This window comes from Calidris pugnax, unplaced genomic scaffold (genome assembly GCF_001431845.1).
Source record: "Calidris pugnax isolate Ruff unplaced genomic scaffold, ASM143184v1 scaffold20, whole genome shotgun sequence".
NCBI lineage: Eukaryota > Metazoa > Chordata > Aves > Charadriiformes > Scolopacidae > Calidris > Calidris pugnax.
This window is the reverse complement of record NW_015094510.1, coordinates 7,451,401-7,457,400: the sequence shown is the minus strand read 5'-3', so window position 1 is coordinate 7,457,400 and position 6,000 is coordinate 7,451,401.

The window sequence follows — 6,000 nt, the reverse complement described above, 5'->3', positions numbered from 1 at the left end:
GGGGGGAGGGGAGAGAGAGGAGGTGTTCAGAGAAAGAAAGGAATCTTTAGAGCAAGTGGGCTGTTTTGTGCAAAATCCAGAAGATATGCTGCATACATGAACATACCTAGATCAGGCAACCATATTTGTTTCTTTTTTTCAAAGTAGTGTGGAATTTCCTTTATGAAGTCAAATATTTCACACTCTTCTGGTAACTAGTAACTATTTACAGATTTACTACACACACTGATTATGGTAATATAGAATTTCTAAAATCCTTTAAAATTGGAAGATTTCTAAACTATTATACTCAATGTCTCCATAGTCTGATAGGAAAACAAGTCTCCGGTTTTATATCAAGGATCAAAGTATACAAATCATTTTTAAAAATTCTTTTTCATTGCTGTCCTGGTTTGGGGTAAAACAGAACCAGTTTTCTGTTCAGTAATTTTACTTCTCAGTTAAGTCTCTTCTAACTAACTGAACTCTGAAATAACAGCATGTTTTTCAGTGTCTGCTTCCAGACTGATAAGGCCTGAGGTTTGTGGTTAATACCAAGGAATGGTACACAGAGAGGCTCTTGCTTATGCTTATTGCTGTAACAGCCAAGGTCAGATAATTTTGTTATGTGCCAAGTTGGAAGGTTGGAACCAGAAAAGTGTGAAGGGGTCACACCTGTGGGGAGGAGCAGACAGGACAGGTGACCCAAAACTGATGAACAGGGTATTCCAGTTCATCTACCCCATGCTCAGCATAAAAGCTGAGGTATCAAAGGGCTCAGCTTCTTTCTTCAATGGCTGGTGTCTGGGGAGGACTCTGTTTGTCTGCCTTTGATCCAGATTTGCGTGTTCCTGAATCCAGTTCCTGTCCATAGCTGAGTCCATTTTGGAATTTTCCTGGTGCCTGCTGGTAACATGATCATCATCCTGGGAACTCGATAGGGTTTTGAATATATTGTATATATTTCATTATTTTCTTATTATCTTTTCTTATTAATATTTCATTAAAGTAGTTTTCATTTTCTTTTCAACCTGTAAGTCCCCAATGTGGGGCCCAAACCAGGGTTCTGACAGACTGCCAGCATAGTTCAAAATTGAGCTTGTTTGTTTGAGAGTCCTGAGGGGTTGAAAATTAAAATGGCTCACATCATGTTGTTCTTGAGTGAAATATTGTATCATGTCTTTATAGGGGGAAAAAACTCAAAACAAACCAAAAACCATGGACGTGAACTCCCGAAAATTATATCTTTTACTTCCTGAATTGCCAACTCTAAATGTTATTCATAGAATTGTCTTCTATACTTTCAGGGCGAATTTCATGGTCAAAGTAATGATGAAAAAAACTGCAAACCACAAAACAGTAGAAGACAACATGGTCCCATCTTCCGTTAGATGTTGCTGCTGTTCCAGTTCTTCAAATCAAATCATGCAGTGACGACTTAGGGTACTACCAGTGTAAAAAGATCTACCAGTTTTCTCTTTGTATTAACTAAATGATTGTGGCAACTGATTGATACTTTGTTATACATTCTTACCACATTATTTAAGCTCACACAACGTCCTGTGTATTTTACAGAAACACTTATTGCAAATTTTTCCCATACTCTATTTCGATTTTTTTTTTTTTTTAAAACTTGATATAAACAGTGCCAGCATTTGGTTCTTGAACTACTAAATCTGATGAAGTTTCGTTTTTACAAAGTAATCAGCACACAGATGGAATTCTCACCATTCCTTTTGCAAAGTTATAGGTGTTCTCTATATACTTAACACATCACAGACAATAGTAAAAAAAAAAAAACGACCTTATAATCTATTGTGTGTATACATCTATAGTTTCTTGATTTCAGCTTTCACTGGATCACAATCAAGAAGCAGTACTTTGCATCCCCGTTTTGCTTTTTGTCTGTAATAACAGAGTAGATACAAAATGACAAGGAAACAAAATTGCCATGATCGCACTATTCATAACTTCAGCAGCATCTATAAACTTCATAATATTTGGTGTCTAAACCCATTTCAGGTTGGTTAGTTTGATCATTTATTTTTGCTTGGGTTTTTTTTTTGTTTGGGGGTTTTTTGGTGGATTTTTTCTTACACTTAATTCTTCATTTTTTGTTGTTGCTTTTCTTTCGTTTTTTTTTGGTTTGTTTGTTGTTTTTGTTTTTTTTTTTTTCTTTTGACCCTTCTCTGTTTTCTACCTGGTTTTACTTATTTACTTTGTCCTTAGCTTTTATTTATCTGCCTTCTCTGCTTCTATATATTTTTTCTATTGTTTCTGTCATCTCTTGTCCCTGTTATTGCAACCTTGTCCATTCTGCCTTGCTCAACATACAACCCTGTACAGAGGATTTTTCATATTTCTTTAGTGCCTTCCTCTTATTTTCTGTATAAAAGTAAAGCTTTTGTTCATGTCTAGGATATGCAGAAACTACTGATTCATTCTATTCTTTTTCTTTTGTATTGGTAGAACTCATTTACTCTTTGGTTTCCTTCACCCAGTGTTATCTCTATGTATTTTTCTAGTTAGCAAAGGTGACTAGTTAACTAGACTACTTGAATAGAGTCTGCTGACCTCTTGGCGCTCTGCAGGAGTCACGAAGAAGGTTCCAAAGCTTGTTCCACAGTTGCCTGGAAATCCAAATTGCTAGTCATGCCTAAGTCACAGATTGCTTTGAAAGCATTGAATTCAATTAAAGTGAACACATGTGCAATGGTTTAGTAGTCTGTGTACTTTGTCCAGAAATGGAACTGTTGGAGTGGGATTCAGTTGCCCAGACATGGGACTTGAGAGCTACTTGAGATTTCCTACAGTACTCTGCCTTGAGAGAGCCTATTCCACAAGGGCATAGATCTCCTATAGACTCTCTAGTACATCTCCTAAACCCAAATGGTTGTCTCAGACCAACCTAGGACATCTTAAGCAACAGCAGCAGTCCATTTTGAGGGAAAATATAGATCCTTCTCTTTAAGTAGATCATGTTATGAATTCATATAATGCTGCCCAGGCACCTATAAAACAAGCGTCTTTGTGTGAGCAGCATCCAGACTTCTTCAGTAGTAAATGGAAATTTAGTCAATACTTTTCATGGAGACAAGCAAGTTATTCAAGTTGTCCAAATGCAGAGACTTAAAATTCTCAGCTGCACAATTCTGTTGACCCCACAGACCATATTGCTTTGGGGCAATGTCCCCAAGCAGTGCCACAGAGTTTCAGCTGTACCAGTCTGTGTGGCTGGAGGCATAAGTCTCAGAAGCATTGGTGTTGTTGGTAACGAGATGCAAACTAGGATCTAAAGTCTTTATGACTGAATATGAGTTCTTTTCCCGTTAATGGATACCACTGCATTTCTAAAAACTGAACCAATATGTGTCAATGATCCTGAAGGCTCTCTATATAGAGATACTTGACTAAAATAATAGGGGTTTATCTAATGAGATACGGGTTAGTTGTCATAGGTTTGGGAGCAAAAAAGTACTTAGACATCTACATAGCACCTAGTTCTGTTGTACACACCTATAGGATTCTGACAGAATGTACTATCAAGATGTGATTTAAACTTCTGACAACAGGACAGATTAAGATGATTTTTGTTGTATGATTTTTATTATAAGGATTTAAAAGTAAATAATAGATTTTTCTGGAATCGATGATTTTATGACAAAGCTCTCTACTTTTTTTTTTATATGGCAAAAGCCTTTGGGGAGAAATGAGATAAAGAATATTGGGTTTGAAATCAATAGTGAGAATAAATATAATGTATCTTTATGTAGTAGTGTGGACATTTCCAAATGTCCATTCAAAAAAAAAAAAGGTGGATTTTTAACAGACAGAAAGATTTAAATAGCATTTTTATGACAATAAAATAGGAAATAAGTTAAACAAAGGTTGCAAAGAAGGAACATTTCAACAGGAAGATCTATGGATTTTTTTTTCCTTGCATCCTTAATGAAAGAACATGCCAGCTTAATTATGCCAAATATGAAAAACACATTGGAAAGAGATTAACTGTAAAAAGTGAGACAGCATATCAGGACAAGAGCAATGTAGTGCTTTTTTAAATGGGGAACTGCACAATCTAACTGCAATGTGGGGAATACAATAATGAATAGAAAGAGGTTAAATCCTGCCCTGGATTACAATGTCTTGAAGAAGTAAAAAGAAATAAATTAATACCATGTAGATAAGAGCTAGATTTCTCATGAGGCAGAGTTGCATGACACATGATAAAAGATAACCTATCACCCAACTATTCCCTAGGACATTTCAGGTTATTCAAGAATTTTTTATTTATAACCTAGAACTAATGAACCATGAGGGGAGAGAAGGGAAAAAGTGGGGAAGAGTTACACTCTCAAGAAGGAGTCCCTCTTAAAGAAGGTGTTTGTATCTCTTCACATAACTGTGTGACACAGAAACTGTGTAGGAAAGGTCTTACAACATTTATATGACAGTAAAAACAAGCAGTCTAATCCTAAATGTAAGGACTCCACTTAATTCATAGAATGAATTTCTGTGCCTGATAGAAATGTAAAAATCTGCTCATTCTATGATTTCCAAGCCTCTTATGGAAGTGGAACAATATGTAGCTTTTAAACCACAAAATTTATTTGTGATCCTGGCAGGAAGACCGAAGATTTCTTTTTCCAACTAGATTTCTCCTTTAATATCCAGTCGCCTGAGAGACACTATTAAAAATTATTCTGACACTAAATGAATGTAAGGGTCTATCTGAGCATTAAAGACTACTCTGCCAGTGAATTGCTTCATATCAGAGATAAAGGAGTCAAAGGGTAAATGATCTTGACTGATGTTGAGTTAACAAAATCAGGGAGGGAAAACTTGAAGGAAAAACTGCAAAACCCAAAGGAAGTTATACAAGAGCCGTTCTGTAGAAGTTGTGGTTATTGCTTCATGCCAAATATAAGAATGGGAATTCAAAACTCAGTGTATGTGCTTCCAGAGATCTGTGAGAGGCTGAGAAGAAAGAGTCCTTAATAGAAAAAGTTATCACTCAGGTATGACTGAAAAATCGTAAGAAAATATAATTCATCCACATCACAGATCTTAAATGACTAGTAAAAACAGTGGGGCCAGAGATAAGCAGTCTTCTCCATCCAGCAGAAAAACTTCAGAGACTTGCTTTTATTTTAGGGGAAAACTGTAATGACATTTATTACAGACCATCAATAAAACATGCCAATGCACCCTGTCCTTGGAGAACATGTGAAAGGAAATACTAAATGCAGATTTTCTTCTTGAGTTGTTATTCTTATCATAGTCAGAAAAAAAATGTTCTTCAAAATGAGAAAAGAACTTACTTTTACTCTGTAAATAAATTTTACATTTTGAGACATGGCATAACCAAAAAATATATATTCAATGATTATTATTTAGATTCACATATTGCAAACTGAAAAAGTTTCTTCCTCTGGACTAAGAGAATAATCTCATCAAAACCGATGACAATGGAATTATACCGGTAGCACAAGAATACATGTTTTAACAAAAAGAAAAGGAAAAAGAATGAATACCCAGAAGTTCTTTTTGGTTGGCTATTTTTAATTTGAAACATAGAAATAGAATTAGTCAGTAAGTCTATGTCTAGACTTTTCTGCCGGATCTAACATGTGCTAAGGATTTTGCTTCTCCAGATGGGTAATCTGTCTTGCTCCTGGTGTGACTCCCATATGGCCAAGTTTCATTGTTATGGAAAAACAGTGCCTATATAGACATTTATTGTTCTGTGAATAACTAAGAACTTGTTAGTTGGAAAATGTTTATCATTTACATGGGATAGAGTAATCTGGCATGATAACAAGAAATTAATCTAGTCAATATAATTGAAAAGTACAACCAGATTTCATCACTGTTTCCCTATGTTACTACTGTCTGATTAGGTGTAATTTCAAGATGAGTTTGGCAAAGAATTGACTGGTGTACAGTTGACTGGATGGAGAATCAGATGAGCTGGGAACCTAGTAATATTATACTGCTGTTGTAAGAATGAAGATTTCTTGG